Here is a 15,769-nt window from a genome sequence, read left to right on the forward strand (position 1 = left end):
GAATGGCCCGGGGCTGGTTAGGACTGAACACCTCGGCCCGAGCGAAGCTGGGCGCTCCTACGGGGCTGGCCCCCTCGGAAACGTGTTCCTCTTTTGAAGGGAATCTGGCGGTCGCGGGGGGTGCGATCACGCAGAGGCAGGTGTGTGCCGAGTGCGTGCACCGCGTAGGCATGAGTGGCCGCGGTGCAAGGGGTAAACCGAACGGCCACAGAAAGAAGCCCTGGTGGAGAAACGCCTTCCAGAGCCTGCATGAACAATCCTGCCGTTAGAACGCTTACCCTAAGGAACCGGAAAAGAAAAAAAGGATCCAGACTTAAATCGGCAGAAGATCAAGTCTCCTGTTCACGTTGTATTCTCAAAGCGTTGCACATAGTAGGCACTTGATAAATACTTTACAACTGAAAGCTAAGTTTTTGGCCCTGTATGAGTTTATGATTTAAAAAAAAAAAAATCGCCAGCCACACAGCTTTCCTCTGCCGGGAAGCAATCCAGTCATTTCACATAGATTAACTCATTAAATCCTCGCAATAACCTGTGAGGTAAGTATCAATACTTAAGGTCCACTGTTCCTTATCTGAACCTCTTGGGCCAGGTGTGTCTCAGAATGCAGGATTTTTCATATTTTAGAAAAGTCACAAGGTGTGAATAAAAAGTTCCTATTCTCCAAATTCAAGAAAGAAGTTGGAAGACTGACAGCTCTTTGGCCCTAATCCCAAACTGTGAATAAGTAACTATGGAATCCAGAATCCCAGAAACCAACCCCAATCAGCAACAGCTGTGCTTTGGTGCAAACATATAAGGATCAGCTCTTTGCTTTGTTCAGGAGGCTGTGTTCTGCCACACCGTTCTCCTGTGCTTGGCATGTAATAAAATCAGCTTTGTTTCAGAAGCAGTATTTGAAATAATAACTCCCTACATGAGTATAATACATGACAACCTCAGAGAGTCTGGGGCAACACCCTAAAGTCAAAGGTAATATTCCTTCAGCAGAACATATGCTTTTTCACACTAAGTGGGATAAATATAGACTATAAATAGCCTCTGGTCAGCTCAGGTCAAAATTTGCTACCAAATGAGTTTGCCACAAAACTTGTTTTTCAAAGCTTTTTGGATTTCAGAATTGCAAGTAAGGCATTGTTGACCTGTCTTATATCTCCTTTTTATGGCTGAAGAAACTGAGGCACAGATGGGTCAGATGGCCCAAGACCGAACAGCCAGAAAAGGGTGGAGTAGGAATTTAAATCCTGGGAAGTGTTTCTGGAGTCCTGTGTTACTAATAGAAATGTTATATTGCCTTCAGTTTAACATCGTTTTATTTTATTTCATCCTCACAACATTATATTAGGTTGAACTGTATAAAATTGCCAATATTCAACCTCTTTTTTTTTTTTTTTTTGGCCACGCTGAACAGCTTGTGGGACCTTAGTTCCGCCACCAGGGATTGAACCAGGGCCCTCAACAGTAAGAGCATGGAGTCCTAACCACTGGACCACCAGGGAATTCCGTATTCAAACTTTTTCAAAGTACAAAAATTCTGTTTCATTTGGTTCAGCTTAATATGATGTTATTATTCTTGTTTTACAGAGAGGAAATGTAGGCTCAGGGGGAATGAGCCAGTTATAGGACAGAGGTTAAGAGCCAGTGCTTGGGGTAACTCGAGACCTGGCCTCTGACCCTAACTCACCAGGCAGGTAACAGCAATTTTACTTCTCTCAACTTGTTTCCTCATCATTAATGAGAACAATAATAACTTTGGGCCAAATTTTGGAGGCCTGTTAGATGCTACCCACAGACGAGTAAAACGAGTAAGAAGTCACACATCTGAGAATCAACACATCTGAGAATCATCAAACACACAGTCCCTCGGTAGGTAAAGTCACCCGGCTTCTCCATGCAGAAGGCACATACTGTGTGTGAAGAACACCCAACTCAGAACAAACAGAACAAGCTACTTGTTCAGAGTTTGCTACCACCACTTGTGTCTGGCAGAGACTTAAAGGCAGGCAGAGGAGTAGGAAAGCTTCATAGTGAAAAAGCAGAGGCATCAGGTGTGCTGTGATTGGCCGTGGGATAGCTGGAGGTGGGATAACTAGAAGTAGAGCATCCTCTGTGATTGGTTTGGGGAAGCATACTTAGCTTCCTCTGATTGGTCCTGAGTTGGAAGTGGGGATTAAAAAAATAGAGAAGCTGGGGACTTCCCTGGTGGCACAGTGGTTAAGAATCTGCCTGCCAATGCAGGGGACAAGGGTTTGAGCCCTGGTCCAGGAAGATCCCACATGCCATGGAGCACCTAAGCCCGGGCGCCACAACTACTGAGTCCACATGCCACAACTACTGAAGCCCGCACGCCTAGAGCCCATGCTCGGCAACAAGAGAAGCCACCACAGTGAGAAGCCGTGCACCTCAACGAAGAGCAGCCCCCGCTCGCCACAACTAGAGAAAGCCCGTGCACAGCAACAAAAACCCAACGCAGCCAAAAATTTAATTAATTAATTAATTAATTTTAAAAAGAAGAATCCGCCTGCCAACGCAGGGGACACGGGTTGGATCCGTGGTCCGGGAAGATCCCACATGCCACGGAGCAACTAAACCCATACGCCACAACTACTGAGCCTGCGGTCTAGAGCCCACGAGCCACAACTGCTGAGACACCCCGTGTGCCACAACTACTGAAGCCCGCGCACCTAGAGCCCGTGCTCCGCAACAAGAGAAGCCACCGCAATGGGAAGCCCACGCACCACAACAAAGAGTAGCCCCCACTCGCCGCAACTAGAGAAAGCCCGCGCGCAGCAACGAAGACCCAATACAGCCAAAAAAATTTTTAAAAAAGAGAAGCTGACCAGCTATCAACCAAGTCCTGACAGTTCTGGGGCAATTGCTGCAGAGGTCTTTGTCTTCTGGACTGGTTGCTGCAGAGGCGGTGATTTGGCTTCAATCTGCAGCAACGAACTCAGGAAGTCAACCGTAGCTGCAGCAACCAGTCCAGGGAGCCAAACAACAACCCCTGTAGCAATGCCTGTCAGCTCACTGCCAAATGCAAATAATGATGGCTGATTCCCTTGCTGTAGCAAGCTCTGAGTAAACAGCCTTTGCTTGTTCTCATTTGGGTGGTCTTAACTATTTCCACATGTCTGAGAGCAGAGCCTTCCAGGCAGAGGTCAACAGCCTCTAAGTGAAAAGCAAACACCTTGAGTTTGGGAATAGCAAGGTGGCCCGAATGGTTGGAGGAGGATGAACCGGGGTGGGGTGGGGGAGTGGTAGGACATGTGGTCAGGGAAGGAAGGCAAGGGCAGATGATCCAAGGCCTTATGGAACTTTTGGCTTTGACTCTGAGTGAGCTGGGGAGCCACTGCAGGTCTTGAGTAGACGAATGACCTGATCTGACACGGACTGCTAGATTGAGAATAAACTGTATTTAATAAACAGCGACCTAATTGAGCTATATTGTTCTCTACAGAAGAAAGAGTGTGGAAATAGGAAGCATAAAGTCTAGGAGGAAAAAGAGCCAGAAGAGCAGGAATCCGTGGTATTTATATCCAAAATTCTGGACACATTCACTTTGCGATGACTCATGAATAGGGGAGGGTGAAATACCCCTCAAGAGTTAACCATGTGTGCTCTGCACCTGTGCGCCCCACTTATGTGACACCTCCTTCAACTGCATTCTTCCTTTGTGCCAGGCACTGATGTTGGTACAATAGATACAGCTGTGAACCAGACAGATACATCCAGAGATGTATGGAGATTGCTGTAGGGGAGCAAAGTTTCCACCCCAAAATGTGTCTCTTTGACATGAGGATTAATTTAGCCTGATTACTTTTAGGAAACAGAAGACTTGGAAAGTTTTCCTTGTTACCTCCCCCTTAACTGCCTAAAAGAATTTAGATAAAGGGCCTATTCCTGGAATAGAGCTATTACCAGAGATGTCTGCAAAGAATATAGGCTAGGTGTAGTGGGGGAAACTCATCAGGGCCTAGAGATCAGAGTCCACTCTGTCCCACCCCCTGCATGGCCTAGCAAACATTTATTTACCAAACATTTGCTTTTCCATCTCCACTTGCATTGCCTTCCTCCCCTCTGAGGTCCCAAAACACTACCCCCAACATCCTCTTTAGTCTTTAGCTGAACATGGTATTTAAGGTGAGAATTTCTGCCATTTTGGTGAGTTACTTGGTTTTCCTGGGTCTCTTCCATGTATACATGTTACTTAACTTTTATTGGATTATCTCCTGTTAATCTTACTCACATCAACTTAATTCTTAGACCAGCCAGAATTTAGAAGGGTAGAGGAAAATATCTTCCTCCCTGACACTGCTGAAAAAACAAGCAGTTACAATATGCCAGTCCCAGTGGGCTCATAGATTATGTTAGATCACTTTGATAGGAATTTAGGCTAGTACCATGGTTCCCAAACTGGACACCAAGGCACCCCAGGGAACGAGAGCAAATTCACAGGGGCACCATGGGGTATTCTTAAGTTTCAGGGGAAATTCAGCAACACCTGTCAGCCATTGTACAAGACTACTAACTGCAGTTAGTTCGCAGTTTCAACACAAACTCATGCTACATTGCTTTTAATGATATAGTTGGGGAAGAAAAAAACAGCATTTCCTCTACCCTCTTAGGTTCAGTTTTGGGTGTCTGCAAATTAAGCTGACAAACGAGATTAGCAAAAGAAAGAGTTTACTTTTGCATGCAATGCGAATACATGCAGACATGCTCCATGATGAGTAACTCAAAGGGGTGGTTAGAACTGGGAGCTTATATATCTAACTTACTGGGGGAAAGAAAAGACTTCTATAGTGAGGACAAATCGGTTTCTTTAGGAAAGACAAATGCGTTTTTAGAATAGAAGACAAGAAAGTTTGTGATAATAGATTATGCAGGTACCAGTTCTCTTTCTATCTTCTTCATGGCCATGAAACTCCCCTGGAGAGAGGATTTTCTCTCCCGTCCCACCCCCGCCCCGCCCCGCCCCGCCCCGCCCCGCCCCGCCCCGCCCCGCCCCACAGCATGGGGGATGACCAGGAATCGAACCTGTGCCCCCTGCAGTGGAAGCACAGAGTCCTAACCACTGTACAGCCAGGGAATTCCCCCTGGAGAGAGGATTAATGCCAGACTCATTTCTCAGAAGTTGCTTCTTTTAGTCAAAGTAAACTCCAAGAAGTCTTCTTTCTGCATCTGGTGAATCTCAAAGTCTTCAGCTTAAAATAATCTTTATACAAACTCTGGTATTCTGAGTAGGTCCCCACAACAACATATCTTTGTGAAACTGAGTTTTTGGTGTTTTCTGCGGTAAAAAGCGAGTACCGTGTAGAATGAGTGTGGTGGTGTCCAAATCTGATTTTAAAGTTTGAGAAGTTGTGCAGTGCCCAACCAGCACACACATTTCAATACTATGTATAGGTTATTTAAGAATGAAATAAAAATATTATTTTTCCTTTTAATTTATCTGTATTTTTTTCCCAAACAGCTACTAAATTATTAGGACATAAATGCTTATAAAGTTGTATGGGCATACACTGCAATGAGGAACCTGCACACCGCAACGAAGAGTAGCCCCCACTCGCCGCAACTAGAGAAAGCTCACGCGCAGCAACGAAGACCCAACGCAGCCAAAAATAAATAAATAAATAAATAAATTTATTAAAAAAAAAGTTGTATGTGCATAAAACTGAATACATGGAACTGTTAAGTATTTCTTTTGGCCTAGGAGGCTTGGTCCAGAAGGTAATAAGATATTAAAAGCACCAGGGTTTAGTTTTATGAACCTCCGGCCTAGTGGTTAAGGGTTCTGCATTCAAACTTCCTGTGTTCAAATCCCAGCTGAACTGCTTACTGACTGCATGACTTTGTTGGGCAATTTACTTAACTTCTCTCCTTGCCTCAGTTTCTTCACCTGTAAATTGGGAATGATGATAACAGGACCTACTTCATAGCGTTGTGGTGAGGACTGAGTGGAATGGCTTTGTAAAGCCCTCAGTCCAGTGCCTGCACACCAATTAATGGGACACAGTTACATAAAGAAAGCTCTGAACATTTTCCAGAAGAATGCAATGCTCTGTGTTCCCGCTCCGCCCATCTCAGGATCAGGCGGACCGAACAGCCCTTGCCTTTGTCTTAGTCCTCGGGAAATAAAGTCAAGTCTGGAAAAGGAAGGGAGTGTTTTGTGAGGTCCTGTCCTAGCCCAATCAGCCCTTCATCACCAGGGACAAGCCTATAGTCTGACAAAGTCAGGTTTTTTTGGCCAGTTGCACAGAAGGAGACTCCATAGCAATAGGAGGGACCAAACAAAGGAAACAAAAGAAAACCTACAGTTATGTGCTTTGGGGGAGGGTGGAGTTTAGGAGAAATTTACCTGAAGCCATGCTTGGATAGGCTCAAAGCAAAGCAGGGTGTAAAGTCAAACCTAGACTGAAAGGTGGAAACTACAAAGTTAAGACAGATGTGGCATGGTGTGTCCAAAAAAATCCCTCACCTAATGCGGTGCACCTGGGTTGTAAATAGAAGCTGCTTTTCTGTGTCAGAGTGAATTAGAACGTGCAGGCAAGAATGGGGTGTTTCATTCCTGCTGACAAAATTTCAAACAGCAAAGTTTCTGATGGTCTCTGATTTTAGAGGACAAGACTTCTCAGTGAGTAAGAAAGCAGGAGTCCTTTTGCCACTGCAGCTTGTCCTTGAGAGAAATAGTGTTTCCTGTTCAACTTTGCAACTGGCTTTATCTTTGTTATCCCAGCCGGATGAATGGCAGGGCACATTTTTAACTTCTCATTCCTTCTCATTGCTAATTTTTGCTTTCTCAATCTTGGAAATGAGGAGGGGAACTCTGTGGTGGCCAGGTAGAAGGAGACAATAGCTGCATCAGGCAGCAAGGGGACTGAAATCAAAGGCACCTGTGCGTTGCCTACCGCCCTGAGGTATGGTGGAGGCTGAGTGACTGGCTTGGGGAGGAGGGGGCCTAGACCACCTGGAGAGAGAGGGGAGACAGGCCAGAGGCCTTGCACAGCCTGGAGCACTTCCCCCTGCCCCCATCCCACCATTCCTCTTTCTTGGAAGCTTCCCTGTTATCTCAGACCACCAAGGGGGAGGACTAGCCCAGGCATTTCTCTGATTCCCAGAGCCGTCCTAGGTAGAATTGCCAGATACTTTTCTAATGACTAGAGCAACCCTTTTGCGCTGAATGTGGTTTCAGCTTCTGATCTCTCAAGTCTGGCCCCAGTCTCCCTTCCCAGCTGACTGCCATTCCTACCCTCTGCCTTCTCTGTTCTGGCATCATCTTCTCCCTTGAAGCCATACAGACCTGCTTTCAATCCTGGAGACCTCACATACAAATGGTGGCAGCCTGGGTAAATTATTTGCACTGGAGTCCTGATCTCCCAATCAGATAAACGGGGTGGACTAATATCTACCTCACAGGGTTACTGGGAGGATGGAATGAGATGAAGACAGTTACCAAGAATTTAATCTGTGCCCTATAAATACAAGTCCCTTCCTTTTTTTTTAAAAAATAAATTTATTTACTTATTCATTTATTTAATTTTTGGCTGCATTGGGTCTTCGCTGCTGCACGCGGGCTTTCTCTAGTTGCAGTGAGCGGGGGCTACTCTTTGTTGCGGGGCGCAGGCTTCTCATTGTGGTGGCTTCTCTTGTTGCAGAGCACAGGCTCTAGGGGCGCGAGCTTCAGTAGTTGTGGCACACGGGCTTCAGTAGTTGTGGCTCGCGGATTCTAGAGCGCAGGCTCAGTAGTTGGGGTGCACGGGCTTAGTTGCTCCGAGGCATGTGGGATCCTCCCAGACCAGGGCTCGAACCCGTGTCCCCTGCACTGGCAGGTGGATTCCCAACCACTGCGCCACCAGGGAAGCCCAAGTCCCTTCCTTTTCACATGCTGTTTCTGCCCCCTGCAATGCTCTTGCTCACTTTTCCTTCGCTAATCCCAACACAAACGGAACTGAGCAGAACCCTGCGCCCCGCTGCCCCGCCACGTACAAAGGCCCCTCCGTGTCCCCTGCCTCTTGATTGTAGAGAAGCTGATGTGTCCCAGGCCTCCCTGAGTCACGAAGGAGCAGGCTCAAGCAGCTAATGATTAGGACATTAAAGTCACAGAATCTTTCAGTGTCTGATGCACATTCCTGGGTTGTTTTACAAATACTGTAACTGCCACCAGAGGGAAAAGCTAACTGCATGATGACCAGACTACAGCCATGACATAAGCGGCTACGTCTTGAGCAGTACTGAATCTATGGCACGCACAATTCCAAGAACTGGCCTTAAGAGAATGGAATTAACACTATTGCTCATAATAATCTATATCTTTGTGGTGGACATCAAAATAATTATAGCTTGCTCTGCCCATATGTGTAAGCGGGCAACTGAAATTGTCAGCAAAGAGACGCTACCGTCCCAAGTTGACATCTTCCATCCTGAGAATACAGTCGCTACGTCAGCATGAAGTTATAGAAGATGGATCTTCACCCCTAACCCCATAGAAGTGGAACGATGTTCTGACAAGTGGGGATTTGTAAGCAGCTTTTGGCAGGAGAGAGCTCTTGGCAGGAGAGAGCTCCTTGCAAGAAAGAGCTCTCTGCAGGAGGCCTCTTTTGTCTTGTCACTTTGGCAAAGCTGTATTGTAACTAACCTTAAACTCCCACGCTCTACTCATCTCTGGCCCAAGCGCACCTTTCAAATCTTTTGATCACACAATACCTTGCCTAAACTGTTGGTTCTTTCCATAGATCAAAGAAATAGAAATGAAGAATAAGTAATTAACCAATGACCAGATCTCTTCCTTAAGTTCCCCTTCAGTAATCTCACAAACTGTGTAAACGAGATAGCATCTAAAGAAAGGCTATCTGAAGACTAGGAGTCGACAAGCCTGCATGCAGTGGAAGATGGAAATGAGTCTGAGCCCCTATTTCCATGATTAACTGAGATTACTTCCCCTTTTCCCTTTAAAAACTTTCAGGGCTGAGCAGAATCTTTGGAGTTGGATTTGGGATGCAAGTCCACCTTTTCTCCAGAATGTCAGCTTTCTGATTAAAACCAACACTTTCAGTTTCTACCAATACTTGCCTCTCGAGTGTTGATTTTTCAGGTGCTGAGCAGCTGGACCTGAGTTCGGTAACACAAAAAGCCTTTGCCAGCTCAGTTGAAGTACCTGCCCAGCCAAGTCCCTCCTCTGAACACACCATCCCCTAATGAGGTAGCTTTAGTTTCAAAGAATGGCCTCTTAAGTTCCCAGATATAAAGCTGTGATTTGAGAGCTGTGGCCCTGGAACAGGAAGGAAGGGGGCAGGACACAATCTTTGAAAGGATGACATAGCCCGAGGACATGACATAAACGGATTAGAACCAAATAGGTCCAAAATGGTGGACAAGTCGACTTCCACTAGAACTTGAGCCTCAGTATACACTAATTGTATCACATCAGCAAGTTAAATGACACACCCACAGGCTCCATGACAATTCTAAGGCGACTGTAAGGATCAAAAAGTGGGTGGTAGCCCAATTCCTGGAGATCACTGCCCCTTCTCGAAAGAGCTGGAATACTCCTCCCTCTCATTAGCCTATGAAATTACCCACCACTATAAAAACTGACAACCCCAGACCCTGGTGCCTTTCTCGCCTTCTGAGATGGCCCACACTCTGTCTGCGGAGCGTGTTTCTCTCTAAATAAACCCACTTCTTACCCATCACTTTGTCTCTCACTGAATTCTTTCTGCCATGAGACATCAAGAACCTGAGCTTCAAAGTCCTAAAACCAGGTGTGTGATCTCAGTTGGAAGACTGGGGGTTTTGGCCGGGTTCGAGTCCCAGCCACCTGGGTTCAAGTCCCAATCTGAGATACACGGTTTCGGCCCCAACAGCTGTGGCATGTATTTGGTCCTGTGACACATCTCAGGTTGTCATTTGCCATTTCATGGTGAGCCAAACAATGATTGAACTGGCTAAGCCCTGTTGGGACCCACCCAGAACCCAAAACTTGGTATAAAGATTATTTTAAGCTGAAGACATTTGAGGTTCAATAGATGCAGACAAAAGCCATCTCAGAGTGTCTCTCATCTACTAAAAGCAGGAACTTCTGAGAAACGAGGACTACCATAAATTCCCTCCTTGGGGTGAGTCTGCTCCCAGGAGAAAGACCAAGAGGAAATGTACCATAAATCTCCTCTCCTGGGAAATTTTATGGCCCTGAAGACAGACCAGGGGTACCTACATAAACAAACATTATCACAGACTTTCTTATCTCTCTTTTGCTCTCGTAAAAACCCATTTGTCTTTCCAAAAGAAATCTGGTTTTCTCATAGGAGCCTTTCCTATCCCTCCCTTTTCCCTATGTAGGGGTGGGTTTCCCTTCTACTCTTCTACGTTCTTTGGCTGGTCTAGTAACTAAATTGATATAAAACAGATTAAGAAGAGAAAAACAAAAGTTTAATAACATGTATACTTCCTTTATACATAGGAGAAACCCAGGAAAACTGAGTAAGTCTCTGAAATGGACAAAGCCATCACCTTAAATACATCTTCTGCTAAAGACAAAAGAAGATGGTGGGGGTCAGGGAGATCAATTATGGAAGGTTATCAGGCAAAGCACAGTAAACAAGGGTAAGGCTGTTATGCAGATTTAAGTATATGCCTTCTTCATTGTTAACAGTTTCTAGAGATTTGGTCATCCTCCTCTTCATGGTACAGGGAGGGAGACACCATCACAAATATAGATTTACCTTATAAATGTAAATGTTTCTTACAAAAGGATAACTTCTACTCAGTTTTTGGAGCTTTTCCTCTGTCTGCTGTTTCTTACAAATAATCAGCCTAAAATAATCAATATGCCAAAGAGGTACGTTTTAGGGTGGTATATTTTTCTTCCCTTCACCTACTAAGTTAGATATTGTTAAAAAAGAAACAACCAGCTCAAAGTGGAGTCACGGGAATTCACTGGCACTTCAGTGGTTGCGACTCATAGCTTTCACTGCCGAGGGCCCGTGTTCAATCCCTGGTTGGGGAACTAGGATCCCACAAGCCATGAGGTATGGTAAAAAAAAACAAAAAACAAAAAACTGGAGTCACTTGTGCTAAGCCCCACATCAGTGTAGGGAACAAAACTTACCACTCCCAAATGTCTCTTTGGCATGTGGATTATTTCAAGCTGAAAACAATCAAGGTCCAAAAGACTCAGGAAGAAAATTTGACCTTCCCCCTAACTGCCTAAAAATTTTTTAGATAGAGGGCCTGTCCCTGGAATACAGCTGTCACCAGAGATATCTGCAAAGAATATGGGCTAGGTTTGGTGGGGGAAATCCTCAGGGCCTAGAGATTAGAGTCCACTCTGTGTCCTGTTGTCTCTGCATGGCCCAGCAAATATTTATTTACCAAACATTTGCTTTTGCATCGCCATGTGAATTGCCTTCCTCCCCTTTGAAGTCCCAAACCACTACCCCAACATCCTCTTTTGGCATTAGCTGAAGATGGTGGTTTCAGCCATTGTTGTAAGTTACTCAGTTTTCCTGGGTCTGTCCCATGCATACATGTTATTAAAGTTGTTTGATTTTCTCCTGTTAATCTGTCTCATGTCAGTTGAGTTCTTAGATAGCCAGAGAACCTAGAAGGAAAAATTCTTCCTCCCTGACGTCAGCAAACCAAGACTTAATACTGTAAAGAAAAAAATGTTGCCTGCCATTCCAGTTCTACAAGGATTAAGCCATTAGCCACTGCATTTGCCCACCATCCATGTGCCTGAGGGAATCCAGGATGGAGAAAACAAGAAGCTTTCTGTGCTTTGGATATACCATCCCCTAGATAGTTAAGATACATATCTAAGGAAAAAACGTCAGCTACCCCAGATTCTTGCATCTTCCCATACATAGGAAAGCACTAAAATCATTAACTTGAGATGTCTGTTCTTTGTGATTAGCAGTAATCTTTTTATGCTTGACTACACTTTTTCCCAGCCCAAAAAAAAAAAAAAAAAGTTTATATATGTCCTGGCTCCACCCTTACCTCTTCAGAACAGTTTCTCAGAGCTATCTGAGAGGCTTTCTCCTGGGCTATAGTCCTTAGTAAGATGCTGAATAAACTCAACTCAGAGCCCTTAACGTTGTATGCTTTTTTCAAGTTGACAGTTTTGGCAACAATTCAGGGACCCAGAGCAGACTACTCTCCTTTGCCTCAACTCTGGAGCCTTGATACCAGCAGGACCCCTTGTGCCTGTTCACCTCCTCAGTGAGTCCGGATTAATTTGGGTGAATCTCCCCTGATACCTGATCTCCCACTCCTAGTTGAAGATCCTGAGTTTATTCAGAGGTTGTTAAACTCCTCACCATGAGGAGTAGGTCATTCTTGAACTTAGGTTCAAGAAGAGGTACCTATACATAAATTGTACCAATGTTTTCTTAGGTGAGTCTCCCAAGGCGATAGAAATGAAAACAAAAATAAACAAATGGGACCTAATCAAACTTACAAGCTTTTGCACAGCAAAGGAAACCATAAACAAAACTAAAAGACAACCTACAGAATGGGAGAAAATGTTTGCAAACGAGGCATCCCACAAAGGCTTCATTTCCAAAATATACAAACAGCTCATACAACTCAACAACAAAAATCAAACAACCCAATCGAAAAATGGGCAGAAGACTTAAATAGACATTTCTCCAAAGAAGAAATACAAATGGCCATTAGACACATGAAAAGATGCTCAACGTCACTAATTATCAGAGAAATGCAAATCAAAACTACAATGAGGTACCACCTCACACCTGTCAGAATGGCCATCATTAAAAACTCTACAAATAACAAAGGCTGGAGAGGATGTGGAGAAAAGGGAACCCTCCTACACTGTTGGTGGGAATGTAAGCTGGCACAACCACTATGGAAAACAGTATGGAGGCTCCTCGGAAAACTAAAAATAGAATTACCATATGATCCAGCAATCCCACTCCAGACAAAACTCTAATCCAAAAAGATATATGTACCCCTGTGTTCATAGCAGCACTATTCACCATAACCAAGACATGGAAACAACCTAAATGTCCATCAACAGATGAATGGATAAAGAAGATGTGGTACATATATACAGTGGAATACTACTCAGTCGTAAAAAAGGATGAAATAATGCCATTTGCAGCAATACGGATGCAACTAGAGATTATCATACCAAGTGAAGTAAGTCAGAAAGAGAAAGACAAATACCATATGATATCACTTATATGTGGAATCTAAAATATGACACAGATGAACCCACCTACGGAACAGAAACAGACTCACAAAGACAATAGACTTGTGGTTGCCAGAGTGGGGGGGATTGGGGGAGGGATGGAATGGGAGTTTGGGGTTAGCAGTTGTAAGCTATTTATATTATATATGGAATGGATAAACAACAAGATCCTACTGTATAACACAGAGAACTATATTCAGTATCCTATGAGAAACCATAATGAAAAAGAATATATATATATATATATATATATACACATTATCTGAATCACTTTGCTGTATAGCTGAAATTAACACAAGATTATAAATCAACCATACTTCAATTAAAAATGTTTAAAAAAGATTTTTTTAAATAGAAGAGTTACCTATATTTGCTTAGTTGAAAGACACTGCAGTTACCCCCAGCTGTAAAACACTGGGATGATTTTGCTCAGCTGAAAGATACTGAGGAGGCTTGGGCTAGCTGATTAGGTAGGAGGCTGACCTGATGTCTTTCCTCAATTCAGCTACCTTAACAGAATTTGTCAGGATAAAAGTGAAGCTACCACATGAGAGCTTTGTTGTGAAGAAAAGAGACAAGGCTCCTCTTAGCTGGTTATGGCTTTCTTAAGCAACTCAGAAACTTATGGGAGTGGTGGAGACAGATTCTGCATACTGTGCAGCAGTCCCATTGGGAAACCCACTCATTAATTTAAAACTTGCGGGGCTTCCCTGGTGGTGCAGTGGATAAGAATCCGCCTCCAATGCAGGGGACACGGGTTCAAGCCCTGGTCTGGGAAGATCCCACACGCCACGGAGCAACTAAGCCCGTGCGCCACAACTGAGCCTGCACTCTAGAGCCCACGAGCCACAACTACTGAAGCCCGCGCCCAGAGCCCGTGCTCCGCAACAAGAGAAGCCACTGCAATGAGAAGCTCACGCACCGCAACGAAGAGTAGCTCCCGCTTGCCGCAACTAGAGAAAGCCCGTGCGCAGCAACAAAGACCCAACACAGCCAAAAACAAACAAACAAACATCTCACAATACAATAAAACTAGAATTAAAAAACAAAAAGATGGTACAGAAGAACCAGTTTGCAGGGCAGAAATAGAGACACAGATGTAGAGAACAAACGTATGGACACCAAGGGGAGAAAGTGGTGGAGGTGGTGGTGGGATGAACTGGGAGATTGGGATTGACATGTATACACTAATATGTATAAAATGGATAACTAATAAGAACCTGCTGTATAAAAAAATAAATAAAATAAAATTCAAAAATTCAAAAGAAAAATGGGATAAATAAAATGGATGTTGATAGGATTAAAAAAAGTTTTGATACAAAACTACCTAAGGTTGGTAGGGCCAAAGGGACCCTCTACTCTCCCCCCAGCATTAAAGGGTCCCAAATGAGTCTGCTCTATTTACCCCAGTTTGGAAAAATAACTTAAAGGCTGAAAGAAAATTACAGTGAGATACCTGACAAGCAATTGCTTGGGGCTACAGTTAGGTCAATTAATCAAGTTAAAGATTGAGAAAAGGACCTGAGTCCCTTGGTTCTACCCCTCACTGGGGACCCCAAAGCCTTTTATATAAAAATAGATAAAAATGGCCGGGGGATAAAAGGAAAGTTTCTGGGACTCTTTGTAAGACCAAGATTTGTTGATAGGATCCTAATGGAAGCTAAACTTAAAGGTATCATAGTTGATAGAATTGAGATAAAAGTTTATTTTAAAAAATTAGTGTATTTGAATGGGCTTTATGTAAGACGGTTACATCTCTTTTGTTTGATTATATTGTGAGATAGACATTATGTCTCACTGGGGAATGCTTCCCCTGCCTGGTATAAGACAGGGCATATAAATCTGCCCCTAAGGCAATATTAATTAAATTAATATTAAAGGAAACCAATAAGTTTACCTGAGCCTCTACACAATATGAAATAAAAACTGGAGGCTAATACTCAGGGGCTAATAAAAGCAATAATGGAGGGGTTTTTCTGCCCCTAGGGTGGTCTAGGTTTGACTTGTGCACTCAGAAGGAAGACCTTTGTTGAATGCCTTGCACAAATTTTGAAGGCATGATAAATTGAACTCTAAAGTTCTAGAACATACAACTCGATTTCCAGTTTATTTGGAAATCTTCTCACTGATATAAAAAAGAAAATTAAAGAAAATGTAGTTGGGCAAATCAAATTTGATATCTTTTAGGTGGTAGACCAGTTATTTGGAGAATTAAAAGCAACTGTCTTTGTTTTATGGGCCCAAAATAGCATCAATTATGCTAACAGACATACACAGGCTTCTTGGCCCTAAATTCCCTATCTCTGGTGATAAGGATGTCTCTCTACCTCCTGGTACAGGGAGGGTGCCTTTTACATGGGAGATTTATTTCCTGTTTTCATGGAGACAGAGGGGAAAGTCAGAGTGTCCTTCTTGTACAGGCTATTTTTAAAGTAACTGTAATTCAAAATAATCACTTTGGCATATTTGGGGGCAGCGTGCTCTGAGTCTCCACAATGGGGTGCTGCCTGATTCATGAATCATTGAGTAAAGCCAATAAGATCTTCCAATTTATTCAGT

The 15,769-nt window shown here is 43.8% G+C and overlaps 1 long non-coding RNA gene across 1 annotated transcript; it reads left to right on the forward strand.

Annotated features, from left to right (window-relative positions):
• Positions 1 to 671: 671 nt before the first annotated feature.
• LOC309644289 lies at positions 672 to 13,916 on the forward strand. The gene is made up of 2 exons (XR_014254353.1): positions 672 to 3,526; positions 5,474 to 13,916. It is a non-coding gene; the product is annotated as an uncharacterized lncRNA (long non-coding RNA).
• Positions 13,917 to 15,769: the final 1,853 nt, after the last annotated feature.

This window comes from Balaenoptera physalus (genome assembly GCF_965194825.1).
Source record: "Balaenoptera physalus genome assembly, chromosome: 15".
In the NCBI taxonomy this organism is placed as follows: Eukaryota; Metazoa; Chordata; class Mammalia; order Artiodactyla; family Balaenopteridae; genus Balaenoptera; species Balaenoptera physalus.